Genomic DNA, 19,337 nt, shown 5'->3' with positions numbered 1-19,337 from the left:
AAGTTGTCTTTATTTAGCCACCATCTAAGGGACGTAAGCGTTAACTGATTAAATATTATCTTACCCTACAAGGACCCTTCCAAGGCTCTATCATTAACCAGCACCTCTTACTGTAAAGGTCTAGTGTGAAATTGAGCCCATCGGACAGCTGGGATACAAGAAGCCAGGGATCCTAACAGGGACATAGCCTGCCTAAGGATCATTGAGGGTCTATCGATCGCCTGTTGTTGAATATGTAATAACTTATCTGATACGTGGGAGAGGAGCCCCTTTTTGTATCTGTAGGTTTCCTGTTCCTGAAGGGCGAATCCCCTCTCTCGTGGTGCTGTCATGGGAGTCCGAATAAAAATACAGGGCACATATTTGGCAGTGTGGTATTTCTGTGACAGGCATCATATATCTGCATGTTCCAAGTTTGGACATTGTAGGCCGGTTTCCCACTGTTTTTGCTCTTCTGTTACTCTACTTATACACAGCACTATTTTGCATTAAAAAAATTCTACAAAACCCCCAACAAAATTTAATACAGTCTGTTATGTCAGGCTGAGACCTGGTGTTTATGTTTGAAAAATCATAGCTTTTGAGGCATACTAATCAGATATAATTTAGCTCCAAATAAATACATTTGTGTTGAGCTTTATAAATAGTGCAGTAGTCCATTTAAAATGGGCAAGGCAAGGGGCGGGGAATAGTGCAGTAGTCCATTTAAAATGGGCAAGGCAAGGGGCGGGGAAGTGGACGTGATGCTGATGGTGCATGCAGAGGACGAGGCCGTGGCCAAGGTGAAAGTGGGCCACAATAAAGATCCAAATCTTCTCGCTCGACTTTCCTGTCATAGTTTCTAGGGGACCGTAGCACACCACTATTGAAGCCAGAGCAGTGTGAAACAGTTGTTGGTTGGATAGCGGATAATGCTTCCAGTCACTTAGCCACCACCACCACCAGCATGTCTTCCGCATGGTCAAGTCTGAGTTGCCGTGAGTGTGGCCCGGATATTCCTCACCCTTATCCTCCTTCCTCCCACCATGCCAAGTGCCCTGAACAACTGATCCCACACTTGGACACGCTGAAGAGCGATTCAGTTTTCCATTTCAAGATTCTGGATTCTCGGCTGGTCAATTTGAAGTGGGGCCAGATGAGATCGCATGTAGCGATGCCCAAAGCTTTGACCAGCCACGGTCACACGAAGGTGATGGTGGGAAAGTGTTACAAGAGGTGGACGATGATGAGACACAATTGCCAGAAAGTCAGGAGGAGGAGCAGGGTGTGGATGTGGAAGACGAGGTGGTGGATGACATAGAGACTTGCCCAACCTGGCAGGAGGACATGCAGAGCGAGGGCAGCAGCACACATGGGGAAGGAGGCATATCCCCACAAAAGGCAGGAAGCAGTGTGATGGCCACAGACAGAAGGCGTGCATCCGTTCCCCGTAACACCAACATGAGGGAAGTTGCCATTCAAACTCTTAGATTTTCCCAAGTATGGTTATTTTTTTAAAGACTCTGCTTATAGCCCCAAACAGGCCATTTGCAGCACCTGCCATGCCAAAATCAGCAGGGGTAGCAAAACAAACAGCCTTGACCACCACCAGCATGATCAGGCACATGGCAGCAAAGCACCCGACTTTGTGGGCCAAACCCCAGGCTCCAGGAACACTGTCTGCAGGTGCACCACTGCTTCTTTCACTGTTTTGCTTAGAAGGCGAAGCCAATCCCCAGTCCACCGTTCATGTGAAGATGCCTGGACTTGTTGTTGCCCACAGTCAAGCAGCACCATCATCAAGCCCGTCCACCTCCTTGTCCCAGCACAGCCTTCAGTTGTCTATACCCCAGTCTTTGAAATGCAAGCGGAAATACACAGCCAACGCCCCACAGGCCACAGTCCTAAATTCTAACATTTTTCTTCTGCTTGCACTAGAAATGTTGCCTTTTAGGCTCATTGAGACGGAAGCTTTCCACAACCTGATGGCGGCGGCCATCCCAAGGTACTCGGTCCCCAGTCGCCATTATTTTTCCCGGTGTGCCATACCAGCATTACACCAGCATGTGTCCTACAATATTACTCATGCCCTCAACAATGCTGTTACAGGGAAAGTCCACCTAACCAAGGACACGTGGACAAGTGCTTATGGGCAGGGATGGTACATCTCACTGACAGCACACTGGGTTAACATAGTGGAAGCTGGGACCCAGTCGGACCTTGGGATGGAACACATCCTTCCCACGCTGAGGATTGCTGGCCCTACGTCAATCAGGGTTGCACCCACAGTCTATAGCTCCTGCACCTCCTCCTCTTCCTCTTCATTCTTCATCTCTGAAATCAACACATCAGTCAGAAGCTGGAAGCACTGCAGCAATGCCTCAGCCAAGCAGCAACAGGCTGTGCTGAAGCTAATCTGCATAGGTGACAAACCGCACAATGCAGAAGAGTTGTGGACAGCACTGCAATAGCAGTCAGATATTTGGATGACACCGCTGAACCTAAAGCCAGGCATGGTCGTGTGTGACAATGGTCGGAACCTGGTGGCGACTCTGAGGCAAGGTGAGCTCACACACGTACCTTGCTTGGCCCATGTGCTTAACCTCATGGTTCAACATTTTCTGAAAAGCTACCCGGAGCTGCCGGATCTGCTAGTGAAAGTATGCCGTCTGTCTGCCCATTTTAGAAAGTCAGCTACAGCTTCAAGCGCCCTTGCCGTGCTTCAGCAGTATTTGCAGGTTCCAGCTCACTGTCCAGAGGCGTATCTAGGGTTTCTGGCACCCGGGGCAAGAATTCATTTTGGCGCCCCCCCCAGGACATATGCGATTTGCACACTTAGTCATGTACCGACGAGCCTCTCTCCCTAATGCTCTCAATGTTCAGTGAAAAACCGAGAAGCAGAAGAGAAGCTCGTTGTCCCCAGACCATTTGTGTGAAAGTCACATATGAGTGAAGTGTCCATGTGACGACTACTGGAACCTGCAGAGCTGAATCCTAACATCGCAGTCTACTGAATTCTCACAACGCATGCACTGCACACTTTTAGGATTCTGCCTTGCCGGTGGACAGTCATGTCAGCACAAGCATGTGATTTGTATACTTCCGACCACATTCCGACTAGACTTGACCGGCCTCGCTCAGTTCGTTTTCATTGAGTGAAGCCACACATATCTAATCAGCACGTGACCGCATGTATGTAAATCGCCAGCACGAGAGAATCCTGACAGCGTGCAGTGCGCACTGTGAGAACTTAGAAGTCTGTAGTCACAAAGAATGACTGCAGACTCAGCACAAACCTGGACATCCCCTTTAATGCTCCTAACATAAATAAAAACATGAGAGTTAGTTAGTATCACAAATAACATTTACATCCAGGTACCTTATACATGATGTCGTCTCTGGAGCCGTTCTCCTTCCTTTCTTCATCTTGTCCAGACCCCATGATGAGTTTTCTCATCCACAGCTCGTCTCTGCAGACCTCCATCTTTTCCGTTCTTTTGCAGAAAATCTCCACATGATGCCCCTAAAGATGCAAGTGTCATTATAATGCTCCTGTATAAAATATTGCCCCTCACTATATTGTCTGCACAAAATATGACCCCCACACTGTCCCTCTTATGGTACACTCTCTTCACACTGACCTCTCCTTTCCATACCGGCCCCCTCTTCACACTGTCCTCTCATACTGTGTCCCCCTATAGGGCCCAGTATTTATATTGTACTCTCTCATCACACTCCCCCTCCTTGGTATACTGTCCACTCCTGGCTGTGCCCTTACACTGTCCCCCCATGCTACGCCCCCGCTGCTCAGTTTCTATTCTGTGCCCACTCATTTTTCTCCCCCCATACTGTCTCATCACACTATTCCCCTCCCTTCTCATTCCACAACCTCCCATTCCTTCCCCTCCCATTCCACAACCTCCATCATTTCCTCCTTCCCCAGCACTCCCATCATTGCCCATTCCACCACCTCCATCATTTCCTCCTTTGCCTTTTCCACCATACCCACCACCTCCATCATTTCCTCCTTTGCCTTTTCCACCATACCCATCATTTTCTCTTCCCCCACCATCCCCACCTTGGCCCTTTCCACCACCATCATCATTGTCCTTTCCACCGCCATCACCACTTCACCATACTTGCCCATTCGACCACATCCATCATTTTCTCCCCCATCCTTGTCCATTCCACCACCTCCATGATTTCCTCCTCCCCACCACCATCTTTGCCCATTCCAATTTCCCCCTCCATCATTGCCTCTCCCCATCATTGCCCATTCCACCACATCCATCATTTCCTCCCCCAACCCCATCATTGTCCATTCCACCTCCATCACTGCCACCTCCATCATTGCCCATTCCACCACATCCATCATCTCCTCCTCCCCCTCCATCCCAATTATTGCCCTCTCCCCATCAGCCCCATCATTGCCCTCACCTCTCCTCCCCGTACGCACACACAAAACCATTTACATCTCTGCACATTCACCCGCAGCACTACGCATGCACGCACACACAACACACACACAGCACCTCTCACCTATATACACACACGCACAACACACACACAGCACCTCTCACTTATATACACAAACACACAACATACACACAGCACCTCTCACTTATATACACACACGCACAACACACACACACACAGCACCTCTCACCTATATACACACACGCACAACACACACACAGCACCTTTCACTTATATACACACATGCACAACACACACAGCACCTCTCACTTATAAACACACACAACACACACACACAGCACCTCTCACTTATATACACACACGCACAACACACACAGCACCTCTCACTTATATACACACACGCACAACACACACACACAGCACCTCTCATTTATATACACACACGCACAACACACACACAGCACCTCTCACTTATAAACACACACAACACACACACACAGCACCTCTCACCTATATACACACGCACAACACACACACAGCATCTCTCACCTCTATATATACACACACAATTTACTACTGACAATTGCCCCTGGCCCCTGCTCCCTCCCTATCCTGGCTGCAGGCTCCATATAGCCAACCGACCCCCCAACCCAACCAGCCCCCTTAAATATCAAACGTTATCAGATTCTAATCTAAGTTCGGTAGGTGTCTTCAGTTCCATTACCCAGCCGATCCCCGCGGTCTGGAGCTGGAGCACACTTACCACCATCCAACAACACCGCAACGCAGCAGCCTGTGCTTTGCCTGCCCTGCTGTGTCTGTGTGTGAAGAGAGAGTGACATCACCGCTGCTGGCGCTTCACTGATGCGGAAGTGCCAGCAGCGGTCAGCGGCACCTCAGCGGTCGTCAGAAGGGATCACACATTCACAACAGCCAGGCAAGCCAAGGGTACTAGCGACAGCGGCGGCACAGCCGCGGCGTCGCTGTACACCTTGGGACATTAGACTACGGCGCCCAGCACTTTCTCAGAGCCGGCTGTCAATTTGACAGCCGGCTCAGAGAACGGAATTATCTCAGACTGTGGGGTCAGCAGAATGCCGCCGACGGAGAGCTTCCTTGGACCGCCGGATCATCAGGCGGCCCGCTGGCGCCCCCCTGTCGGCTGTGCCTGGGGCACATGCCCCCCCCCCCCTGGATACGCCACTGTCACTGACTGGTGTGTGATGTCCCCATGTGCTGGAACTCGACGCTGCATATGTTGGAAAGGATTTGTGAGCAGAAGAGGGCAGTTGTTGACTGCCAACATCAACAAGGCCATCGATATTAAGTTCAGATTCCACACATAAGACCTCAGGAGTGGACATGGATGTCAGACACATGTACCATCCTCCAAAACTTTGAGAAATACACCAAGATGGTGAGCGGCGATGACACCATAATTAACTTCACCATACCGCTTCTCAGCATTCTGAAAACCTCTCTGCTCAAAATTAAAGAGGATGCATTGCAGGCAGAGAACGAGGACATGGAGCAAGGAACCATACAGGGGGATTACACTCAGCCCAGCCTCATGTCTTCTCAATGTGGATTGTTAGTCAAGAAGAACAGGAGCTACTTTCATGCACTATAGACGGTACTACAAACACATGTCATACCATCTGTTCAGCAGGGATGGCCTGAGGACAGTGAGTAGGAGCATGAGGACAGCATGGTCAGTCGTCCTGTTGGTGAGGACACGGAAGTCTTGCCTGTTAGCAGTCTGGCGCGCATGGCTGACTTTAAGTTGCGCTGCGTTTCACGTGACCCTCGCATTATAAAAATTTTGGGTGACACTTATTACTGGTTGGTGACACTTCTAGACCCACGCTACAAGGAGAACTTTCAATCTCTTCTGCCAGAGGCAAAGAGGTGTACTAAAATGTTGCAGTACCAGAGGGCCCTTGTAGCAGAATTACTTAGAAAGTTCCCATGTGAGAACGCTGGCAGCAGACGTCAGAGTTTGTTGTACAACCAAGGAGTCCAAGCGAGAGAGAGACAGAAGTACAATCCAGCTCAGGCAGGGGAACAATGGCAAAATTCTGTGAGTTTTCTCTGACCCTCTCATCGTCCCTGGACAGAGGCAAGGCATGCTGTCACAAGAAGTGCAATGTTTGGGAAGATGCTGAGGGAGTACCTTGCAGATCGTACAAACGTCCTCCGGTATTCCTCTGTGCCTTTTAATTATTGGGTATCCAAGCTGGACACGTTGAATGAACTGGCTCTCTATGCCTTGGAGGTCCTGGCCTGCCCTGCTGCTAGCGTTCTGTCAGAGCAGGTTTTTAGTGCCGCTGGTGGAATTATAACAGATAAGCGCATCCGCCTGTCAACTGAAAATGCTGACAGGCTGACTCTTATAGGCTAGTTTCACACTAGCATTTAGCTAGGCTGCAGAGGCATGTGGACTTCCTCCATGTAGCTAAGCCCACTGCCGCGCCTCTTCATTCAGCTCCGCCTATGGCTACACACGGCGTGTGCACCCTATCTTTAACATTGGGTACGTAGGCCATGCCGCTGTATGCGGATGCCACCGCATGCGTCGTTTTGACAGTGCTGCATCTGCACGAAATTGCAACTTGTTGCGTTCGGCGCAGGTTGTCGCACCAGCATGACCTGAGTACCCAATATTAAAGATAGGGTGCGCACGCCGCATGCAGCCGTAGGCGGAGCTGAATGAAGAGGTGCAGCAGTGGGCGGAGCTCCACGGAGGAAGTCCGCATCCCTCTGCAGCCCAGCTAAATGCTAGTGTGAAACTAGCTATAAAAATGAACAAGAGCTGGATTGGGAAAGACTTCTGTACACCACCAAGTGAAAACAGCGAAACAAAACCTCAAATACATTCTCTGTTTTGGGGAGGTGTATTCTCATGCACCTCTTCACAACCACACAGAATTATATTTCAAAAGATTTGATCCCTAGAGGTTTACAAGTCAGAGTTATACCCTCATTTCCCATTGATGATGAAGAGTTCATAAAAGGTTGGGAGGATGTGTGTAATAACACCTCCAAAAAATGTATGGAACTACTAATTAATCTCAATGCCAAGAATATTGCAAATATTGATCAACAACTTGATATCACATATACTTTGGCAAAAACTCAACTATCTATGGAGAATTTTCAATCCATCAATTCATCCATGGAAAAGGAATTAGATGTCTGGGTTAAGGAAATACAAGAGAATCAAGCGAATAAACTGTCAACAGATGTGAAAGATTTACAAATGAATACAATTTATAAATAAAAAGACCTCTAGCCCTTAATTCAACTCGTACCAGAACAACATCTATGTCTTCCATTCCATCGCACAGCGAATGTTCTGACGCCTCTACTTCTTCCTCCACGTCCTACAAAGATGCATTTAAGTGCAAACGGAATTTTCATAATGCGCCTTACAATCGCAATGCTAATCGTTCCTCTGATGACAGTTGTTTGAAGGTAATCAATTTAAATACTCATTCTCTTTCCCAGACAGATGTAGAGGTCCTCCATAAGGGCCTCCCTTTCTGTCCGGATTCCTATTTTGACACATTTTCTGCCATCAAGGACTTGCATCTTTTTGCAAGGTCCTTGATGTTTAAAAAACATTTTCATGATGAGACTATATACGATCTATTTCCAACAGACGCGGAGCAAGAGACACTACAAATCTTAAATGAATTAGCTTAGGAACCCTCGATACCCGAAGGAGGTAAGATCTCCTCTTGTATTGCACCACGTTCCAAAAATTTCCTCCTTATTCTATGTACCCCAATATTGATCTCTTTGTTAAAATTGTTAGCGAAGAATTTAAAAAGATACCTCCCACATAACCAAAGACAATTTAAATTTGGAAGAACGTAAGAGTATAGAAAAATTAAAAAATCAGCCTGGTGTTGTAATTAAACCTGCAGATAAAGGGGGCAACATTGTTATATGGCCAACAGTGATGTATGAAGCCGAAGCATTCAAACATTTAAAGAACAAAACTTGCTATAAAAAAACTCACATATACCCCCTATCTGCCTTTACTTCTGACAACACTATAAACAGAGCTAATAATGTTGGGGCTATATCCAAAGAATTGAGTCTAGCATTAATAGTCAAAGATCCATGTATACCGACTTTTTATCTTCTACCGAAGATACATAAGAATTCTGAGTCCCCTCCTGGTAGGCCTATTGTTTCAGGTAACTCTAATTACCTTGAAAATGTGGGTAAATGTATCGATTCTAAACTTCAACCAGTAGTGGAATGCCTTCCCTCATTTACTCGTGATTCCAGTGACTTTCTCAGGAAGATTGATGGACTTCATATTGATGACGATACCATACTCGTCACATGTGACGTCGAATCATTATATACCAGCATAAGACACCAGGATGGTATACATGCAACTCAATGTTTCCTCACTATGTCCAATAACTCTCCTGCTATGGCTGACCTCATTAATGAGATTTTGGAATTCAGCTTGACACAGTTTTTTTACTTTCAAGGGGATCTTCTTCCTGCAGCTCCAGGGCAAAGCAATGGGCGCATCTTATGCACCAGCATACGCCAATCTGTTCCTCAGGCTATTCATGTATGACAACCACCAATTGATGTGTCGTGTCCTTTTTTGGACACGGTACATCGACGATACCTTTTTTATCTGGCAAGGCTCTGTTGAGTCACTTGATGTATTTATTTCCCATCTGAATGACAATAATCAAAATATCCATCTTACCTATCATTATGATAAAAATTGCATTGAGTTTTTGGATATACTCATAAAGCGGGACTTGGAAAACATCCTTCAGACAGATATTTACAGGAAACAAACTTCAACAAATGCACTCCTACATGCATCATCTGCAAACCCTACATCATTAATTTGCTCCATCCCAGTAGGGCAATTCCTGCGTCTTAGGCGGTTGTGTTCAACTAATAGAGATTTTGAGTTACGTGCTGAGGAGCTCAAAACAAGGTTCATTAATCGGGGCTATAGCCATCGATATGTAAAAAGGGTCTATAATAGAGCCAAACACTCTTCCAGAAATGAATTATTATATTCCACCTCAAAACCTTCAACAACAAGGCAAGTTCGCTTTATTATTATTATTATTATTTATTGTTATAGCGCCATTTATTCCATGGCGCTTTACATGTGAGGAGGGGTATACATAATAAAAACAAGTACAATAATCTTAAACAATACAAGTCATAACTGGTACAGGAGGAATGAGGACCCTGCCCGCGAAGGCTCACAATCTACAAGGGATGGGTGAGAATACAGTAGGTGAGGGTAGAGCTGGTCATGCAGCGGTTTGGTCGATCGGTGGTTACTGCAGGTTGTAGGCTTGTCTGAAGAGGTGGGTCTTCAGGTTCTTTTTGAAGGTTTCGATGGTAGGCGAGAGTCTGATGTGTTGTGGTAGAGGGTTCCAGAGTAGGGGTGATACGCGAGAGAAATCTTGTATATGATTGTGAGAAGAGGAGATAAGAGGGGAGTAGAGAAGGAGATCTTGTGAGGATCGGAGGTTGCGGGTAGGTAAGTACCGGGAGACGAGGTCACAGATGTATGGAGGACACAGGTTGTGGATGGCTTTGTACGTCATGGTAAGGGTTTTGTAGTGGAGTCTCTGGGCAATGGGGAGCCAGTGAAGGGATTGACAGAGGGGAGAGGCCGGGGAATAGCGGGGGGACAGGTGGATTAGTCGGGCAGCAGAGTTTAGAATAGATTGGAGGGGTGCGAGAGTGTTAGAGGGGAGGCCACAGAGCAGGAGGTTGCAGTAGTCAAGGCGAGAGATGATGAGGGCATGGACTAGGGTTTTTGCAGATTCATGGTTGAGGAATGAACGGATTCGTGAAATATTTTTGAGTTGAAATCGGCAGGAAGTGGAAAGGGCTTGGATATGTGGTTTGAAGGAGAGATCAGCGTCAAGGATTACCCCAAGGCAGCGAGCTTGTGGGACTGGGGAGAGTGGGCAGCCATTTACTGTAATGGATAGGTTCGTTGGGGGGGTCGCGTGAGATGGGGGAAAGATGATGAATTCTGTTTTGTCCATGTTAAGTTTTAGAAATCTAGTGGAGAAGAAAGATGAAATAGCAGACAGACATTGAGGGATTCTGGTTAGAAGGGAGGTGATATCTGGTCCAGAGATGTAGATCTGTGTGTCGTCAGCGTAGAGGTGATACTGAAAGCCATGAGATTCTATGAGCTTATCACACAATACCATACTGAGAATCAAAAAATGCGAAATATCCTGCAGCAAGCGTGGCCAATACTGTTAGCGGACCAAACATTATCTAAATATCTTCCAAAAGAACCCAGTATTACATTTCGCCGGCCAAGAAATATCCGCGGTACACTGGTTAAGAGCCAATATCAGAGTGAATCTAAAACTTTCCTCTCTCAAATTCAACAAAATCCCAATATTGAAAGAACAGACACATTTAGTGACTCTGCAGGGTTGAAATGCTACACTATCAATCATTTCATCAATTGTGAAACCAAAGCAGTGATTTATTATGCCACCTATCCATGTCAAAAAATTTATATAGGCCTTACCACTCGCCAGTTCAAAGTATGGGTGCATGAACATGTTAAAGGCATAAATGCTGCACAGAATGAGGATGATATATCTGTCCTAAAAACCATTCCAAAGCATTTCAAACAATTCCACAACTGCGACTCATCTTTATTATTAGAGGCATACAGTTATGTCCATATATATTTGGACAGAGACAACATTTTTCTAATTTTGGTTAGACATTACCACAATGAATTTTAAACAAAACAATTCAGATGCAGTTGAAGTTCAGACTTTCAGCTTTCATTTGAGGGTATCCACATTAAAATTGGATGAAGGGTTTAGGAGTTTCAGCTCCTTAACATGTGCCACCCTGTTTTTAAAGGGACCAAAAGTAATTGGACAGATTAAATAATTTTAAATATAATGTTCATTTCTAGTACTTGGTTGAAAACTATTTGTTGGCAATGACTGCCTGAAGTCTTGAACTCATGGACATCACCAGACACTGTGTTTCCTCCTTTTTGATGCTCTGCCAGGCCTTCACTGCAGTGGTTTTCAGTTGCTGTTTGTTTGTGGGCCTTTCTGTCTGAAGTTTAGTCTTTAACAAGTGAAATGCATGCTCAATTGGGTTGAGATCAGGTGTCTGACTTGGCCATTCAAGAATATTCCACTTCTCCAGGGTTGCTTTGGCTTTATGTTTTGGGTCATTGTCCATCTGTAGTATGAAACGAAGACCAATCAGTTTGGCTGCATTTGGCTGGATCTGAGCACACAGTATGGCTCTGAATACCTCAGAATTCATTTAGCTGTTTCTGTCCTGTGTCACATCATCAATAAACACTAGTGACCCAGTGCCACTGGCAGCCATGCATGCCCAAGCCATCACACTGCCTCCGCCGTGTTTTACAGATGATGTGGTATGCTTTGGATCATGAGCTGTAGCACGCCTTCGCCATACTTTTCTCTTTCCATCATTCTGGTAGAGGTTGATCTTGGTTTCATCTGTTAAAAGAATGTTCTTCCAGAACTGTGCTGGCTTTTTTAGATGTTTTTAAGCAAAGTCCAGTCTAGCCTTTTTATTCGTGATGCTTATGAGTGGCTTGCACCATGCAGTGAACCCTCTGTATTAACTTTCATGCAGTCTTCTCTTTATGGTAGATTTGGATATTGATACGCCTACCTCCTGGAGAGTGTTGTTCACTTGGTTGGCTGTTGTGAAGGGGTTTCTCTTCACCATGGAGATTATTCTGCGATCATCCATCACTGTTGTCTTCCGTGGGCGCCCAGGTCTTTTTGCATTGATGAGTTCACCAGTGCTTTCTTTCTTTCTCAGGATGTACCAAATTGTAGATTTTGCCACTCCTAATATTGTAGCAATTTCTCGGATGGGTTTTTCTGTTTTCGCAGCTTAAGGATGGCTTGTTTCACCTGCATGGAGAGCTCCTTTGACCACATGTTTACTTCACAGCAAAACCTTCCAAATGCAAGCATTACACCTCAAATCAACTCCAGGCCTTTTATCTGCTTAATTGAGAATGACATAACAAAGGGATTGCCCACAGCTGTCCATGAAATAGCCTTGGAGTCAATTGTCCAATTACTTTTGGTCCCTTTAAAAACAGGGTGGCACATGTTAAGGAGCTGAAACTCCTAAACCCTTCATCCAATTTTAATGTGGATACCCTCAAATGAAAGCTGAAAGTCTGAACTTCAACTGCATCTGAATTGTTTTGTTTAATATTCATTGTCGTAATGTTTATAACCAAAATTAGAAAAATGTTGTCTCTGTCCAAATATATATGGACTTAACTGTAGATAAAATTGTACCATCAATACGTGGTGGTAATACCAGAAACTAGCGCAAATTGAAACAAGATGGATATGGACATTCAACACCATACAACCTTTAAGTTTGAATGAAAATATGAGCTTTGTTCCCTTTCTATGACCCTATACTATACCATCTGGTCATCCAAGTTTTAGTATTTTAATTAATTAATTTACATTAAATATTTCAGATGTCATTTGTTTTAATATTAGTTTTAGTGAGCATTTATGTATTGTCACACACTTTGGTCCTGTTCACTTGACACATATACTGTATATGTTTATTTTTTGGTATTTATTTTATTCTTTTATCTTATTTAGTTGTCCACTCTTCCCTGTTATCGTTCTGGAGTCCATTCTCTGTGCACATTTCGTCACTTTCCTCTGTATCCACCGATACTGTATCCCGGTCATGTATTGTCCAGTGATGCATTTGCAGTCAGTGTGGGCATGTGACTGAAGAAGCGGTGTTGTTCGGATAAATCAATTGGAATAATAATTATGAAAATTACATATCAACTGATTATCCATGTATTATTTCTATATGGCTGTTATATTTCATGCTTATGTGTATGTTCACACATATTTATTTATGCAGAGATTAATTTCACTTTTTGATATGTTTTTATAAATTCAATTATTAATTCAATAATACATATATGTATATACATATATAGACACAATATTATATATATTTTTTTCCAATCATAATTCTATTCATTCATATAAAAAAATGGTATTCATTTTTTTATGATTATTTTTTGCTTATTTTATTTTATCTATTATTCTTTATTTTTTAGAATTCTATTTATTCTCGGATATATTTTTACCACTATACACATCTAGCCACCCTCCTTGTTTCTTCTTTTGCTACATTATATATGTGCCACCTTTGTATGCCTTACCATGTCACTAATGTTAATACACATATATTTTTTTGGCGCTTCCCCCCTTTCTTCCCCGCCCCCACTTCACATATACTTATGTTCCCTTCCAGGACCTTTTACCATCACCTGATCACTACCATCGCTCTCCCGTGCACCCAGTGGTTTATGGGGCATCAGCGTACTAAGTACTAGTTGGACAACAACTTTTGGGGTCCAGTTTCTTCTGTTACCCTTGCGAAAATAGAAAAAAAAATTGGGGGCTAAAAAAATCATTTTTGGGAAACAAATGATTTTTTATTTTCACGGCTATGCGTCAAACTTCTGTGAAGCACTTGGGCGTTCAAAATGCTCACCATACATCTAGATAAGTTCCTTGGGGGGTTTAGTTTCCATAATGGGGTCACTTGTGGGGGGCTTCTACTGTTTATGTACATCAGAAGCTCTACAAATGCAACATGATGCCCGCAGACCATTCCATCAAAGTCTGCATTTTAAAAAGTCACTACTTCCCTTCCGAGCCCCGAAGTGTGCCCAAACAGTGGTTCCCCCCACATTTGGGGTATCAGCGTACTCAGGACAAATTGGACAACAATTTTTGGGGTCCAATTCTCCTGATACCCTTGGGAAAATTAAAAATTGAGGGCTAAAGAAATAATTTTTGTGGAAAAAAAATATTTTTTATTTTCACGACTCTACATTATAAACTTCTGTGAAGCACTTGGGCATTCAAAGTGGTCACCACACATCTAGATAAGTTTGTTGGGGGGTCTTGTTTCCAAAATGGGGGTCACGTGTGGGGGGTTTCTACTGTTTAGGTACATCAGGGGCTCTGCAAACACAACATAACGCCCGCAGACCATTCTATCAAAGTCTGCATTCCAAAACGGCGCTCCTTCCCTTCCGAGCTCTGCCATGCGCCCAAACAGTGGTCCCCCCACATATGGGGTATCAGCGTACTCAGGATAAATTGCCCAATAAATTTTGTGGTCCAATTTCTCATGTAACCCTTGAGAAAATAAAAAATTGCGAGCTAAAACATTTTGAGGAAAAAAAGGATTGTTTATTTTCACGGCTCTATGTTATAAATTTCTGTGAAGCACTTGGGGGTTCAAAGTGCTCACCACACATCTAGATAAGTTCCTTAATGGGTCTAGTTTCCAAAATAGGGTCACAAGGGGGGGGGGTTCCACTGTTTAGGCACATCAGGGGCTCTCCAAACGTGACATGGCGTCCGATCTCAAATCCAGCCAATTCTGCATTGAAAAAGTCAAATGGCGCTCCTTCTCTTCCAAGCTCTGCCGTGCGCCCAAACAGTGGTTTACCCCCACATATGGGGTATCGGCGTATTCAGGAGAAATTGCACAACAAATTTTGTGGTTCCTTTTCTCTTTTTACAATTGTGAAAATAAAAAAAATTGGTTCTGAAGTAAAATGTTTGCAAAAAAAAAGAGGGATTTTTGGTACTCACCGTAAAATCTCTTTCTTGGAGCCTTCATTGGGGGACACAGATAACCGTGGTTGTATGCTGCTGCTGCTAGGAGGCTGGCACTATGCAAAAAAGGAAAAGAACAATAGCCCCTCCCCGGCAGTATACACCCACTGGCAGGCACGGAGCACCTCAGTTGGTGAAACAAGCAGTAGGAGAAACAACCATAACTGAGAACACATGAGTACCAACTCAATCAGGACTTGTAGGCCCAAACATGGTACCAAGAACAAATAACCAGGGAGGGTGCTGTGTCCCCCAATGAAGGCTCCAAGAGATTTTACGGTGAGTACCAAAAATCCCTCTTTCTTTATCACTTCATTGGGGGACACAGATAACCGTGGCACGTCTAAAAGCAGTCCCGGAAAAGGGTGAGTAGAAAGGAAGCGAGAAAAGGGCTCAGGTTGGCCAGTGTGTGACCGCCGCCTGCAGTACCTTCCTACCAAAACCTGCATCTGACGAGGTCTGGGTATGAACCCTGTAGAACCTCGTGAACCTATGTAAAGACGACCACGTGACAGCCTTGCAAACCTGCAAAGCGGAGGCCTGGCGATGAACAGCCCAGAAGGCACCGACAGCTCTGGTGGAGTGGGCCCGTACCCCCAGAGGGGGCTGTGTCTCTCGAGCACGGTAGGATTCCGTTATAGCAGAATGAATCCAGTGAGAAATAGTGGATTTGGACGCTTGAAGGCCTTTCCGGCAACCCTCAGCAATGACAAACAGAGAGTCGGATTTGCGAAAATGGGCAGTTCTAGAAAGATAGATCCGAACGGCCCTGACAACGTCAAGCTTGTGAAGAAACTTCTCCAAAGGGTGAACAAGAGAAAGACAAAAAGAAGGAAGAATGATATTCTCTTTTATGTGGAAAGTGGAAACCACCTTGGGAAGAAATTCAGGGACAGGTCTTAGAACGACCTTGTCCTGATGAAGAATCAGGAAGGGGGAGCGGCAGGATAATGTTGCCAACTCGGAAACTCTTCTAATTGAAGTGATGGCAATGAGGAAGGCCACCTTCCAGGGAAGAAAGGAAAAAGAGACATCCTGAAGCGGTTCAAAAGGAACGGTCTGAAGGGCACTGAGAACCAAATTGAGGTCCAAGGTTCCAGCGGAGGACGAAAAGGAGGAGCAAGATGAGCAACTCCTTGCAGAAAAGCCTTCACTTGAGAGACAGAAGCTAAGTCCCTTTGGAAAAGAATGGACAAGGCGGAAACTTGACCCTTTAGGGTACTCAGGGACAAACCCGAGTCGAGACCCGACTGCAGGAAGCCCAGAAAGTCCGAAAGGGAAAAAGTCATCGGAAACGTAGTGTGTCTCGCACCACCAGAAGAAAGCCTTCCAGTACCTGTGGTAAATGCGAGAAGAAGCTGGCTTCCTGGCTCTGATCATGGTCTGTATGACTTGATGAGAAAAACCAGACTCCCTCAGAACTGCGGCCTCAACAGCCATGCCATTAAATGCAGGAACTGAGAACTCTGGTGGAAGAGTGGGCCCTGTGAGAGAAGATCTGAGCGGTCTGGGAGTCTCCAAGGGGTATCCGCGAGCATGTTGACCAGCTCCGCTTTATCTTTTTTACTAGCCTTGGGATCAATGGAAGTGGGGGAAACAGGTAAGGAAACTGAAACTGCGACCATGGGATTACCAGGGCATCGTGGCTGATGGCCAGAGGATCCCGGGATCTGGCGACAAACTGAGGAACCTTGTGGTTCATCCGAGACGCCATGAGGTCGACGTCTGGGGTGCCCCAACGAAGACAAATCTGCTCAAATACTGAGGGATGGAGAGACCACTCGCCCGCCGCCAGGCCCTGGCGGCTGAGGAAGTCGGCTGCCCAATTTTCGACGCCCGGAATGTGGACAGCTGAAATGACCGGAATGTGATGTTCCGCCCAATGAAGTATCCTTGCTGCCTCTGCCATTACCTGACTGCTACGCGTCCCGCCCTGGTGGTTTAAGTACGCCACAGCCGTAGCGTTGTCCGACTGGATGCGGACAGGACGACCGGCCAGGAGTGATTGACAGTGGAGTAGGGCAAGGAAGATTGCTCTGATCTCCAGTAAGTTGATAGGAAGAGCTTCCTGGTGGGTCCAGCAACCCTGCGCTGTGAGATGTCGAAAGACCGCTCCCCAACCGAACAGGCTGGCATCTGTGGTGATGACCTGCCACTGAAGTGTAAGGAAAGACCTCCCTCTGAGGAGCGGTGAAGACAGGGTCCACCAGGTCAGTGACTGCCGAACCTGCCGAGGCAGACGAACGGGGCGGACCAGTGAGGTCGTGGATCTGTTCCAAATGGAGAGAAGAAACAGTTGGAGGGGACGTGTGTGGAATTGGGCAAAGGGAATGGCTTCCATGGAGGCAACCATCTTTCCCAGAACTGCCATGCAGAACTGAAGCGAGCGAGGAGCTGGGTGTTTGAGAGATCGGGCTGCCTTGCGGAGACTGGAGATCTTGTCCAGTGGGAGGAAGACCCAAGCCAAGTTCGTGTCGAATTCCATGCCCAGGAAGGACAGACGCTGGCAGGGAACCAGAGAGGACTTGTCCCGGTTGATGATCCACCCGAGGCGAGTCAGAGTGTCCAGAGAGATCTGGAGGCTTCGCGCACAGTCTTGATGAGAAGAACCCCTGATCAAAAGATCATCTAGGTAGGGGATGATGAGAATCCCCCTGGAACGAAGGATGGCCATGACCGCCGCCATGATCTTGGTGAAGACCCTGGGGGCCGATGCCAGGCCAAACGGGAGGGCCGTGAATTGGTAGTGCTCTTCCTGGATAGCAAACCGAAGCTACCTCTGGTGCTGTACGCAGATAGGAACATGAAGGTATGCATCCTGAATGTCCACTGAACACAGGAACTCCCCGGGCTCCATGGCAGCAAACACAGACCGCAAGGACTCCATTCTGAAGTGGCGGAGTCGAGCATGGCGGTTCAAAAACTTGAGATCCAGAAATGGGCGAAGGGAACCGTTCTTCTTGGGGACTACAAAGAGGTTCGAGTAGAACCCCGAAAAATGCTTGTTTGAAGGGACAGGAACAACTACGCCAGCTGTGACCAGGGAAGAGATGGCCTGAAGAAACCCAGGCAGTTGAGACAGTTGCCTTGGTGGATGAGAGAGGAAGAAACGATTTTCCGGAAGGGAAGAAAATTCTTGTAACCGGAGGCCAGGCGTCCTGGAAGGAAAGAAGTGTGCCTCCCACCCTGGAAGTCATTCCAGGTGGGGGAGACCCGTCACTTGGAATGAAATCTATCAGAACGGGAGCCAGAGGACCTGAAAGGTTGGCTCTTAGTTCTCCATCTGGGGGCAGGCTTGTAAGAGGGTCTCCTCCGCTCTCCTGAAGCGGAAGGTTGTTCCTGCTGGGAAGAGGAGTCAGAGGTCCGAAATTGACGAAAGCGCCTAAAAGGCCTAGGGCCCTTTTTATTGAAGAAACTTTTGGTCTAGACTGAGGGAGGGAAGTACTTTTTCCTCCCGTGGCATCAGAAATGATCTCATCTAAGCGAGAGCCAAAGAGTCTGGAACCCTGAAAGGCTAGGTTGGTGAGAGACTTCTTAGAAGTTGTATCTGCGCTCCATGCTTTGAGCCAAAGAATGCGGCGTATAGCAATGATGTTGCTACTTGCCCTTGCGGAACAGGCCGCTGCATCCAAGGAGGCAGCCAAAACGTATTTGCCCGCGTGGCCAATCTGGTCCGCCAAATCAGCCAGTTCCTGTGGGGAAGCCGAAGCCAAAATGCCTCGTCAGAGAATCTTGGCCCAGGCGGAAATGGCCTTTGCCACCCAGGTGGAGGCGAAACGGAGCTTCCCTCTGCCTCAAAAGCTGATTTGGCTAGAGTCTCAATCTGTCTGTCCGTAGCGTCTTTAAGCGATGCACCGTCAGGTAAGGACAGGATCATCTTGGATGAAAGACGGGAAACCGGCGGGTCCACCCTTGGAGATTCTGCCCATTTGGCAAGAAGGTCAGCACTAAACGGGTATAATACGTCCAGGTGTTTTCTGCCTGGGAAGCGCTTCTCAGGATGTTCCCAGTGCTTAGACAGGGTAGACTCAAATTCCTCGTGATTGGGAAAGGAGCGAGAAGGACGCTTGACCCGTTTGAAGGAGACAGAAGGATCCTGTGAGGGAACCTTGTCCTGTTTAAGCTTAAGAGTTTGGGAGATAGCCAAGATGAGACTATCCACAATAGCCTGTATGCCAGACGTCTGGT

This window comes from Ranitomeya imitator, chromosome 5 (assembly GCF_032444005.1).
Source record: "Ranitomeya imitator isolate aRanImi1 chromosome 5, aRanImi1.pri, whole genome shotgun sequence".
Lineage (NCBI taxonomy): Eukaryota > Metazoa > Chordata > Amphibia > Anura > Dendrobatidae > Ranitomeya > Ranitomeya imitator.
Note: the sequence above shows the minus strand (reverse complement) of the source record.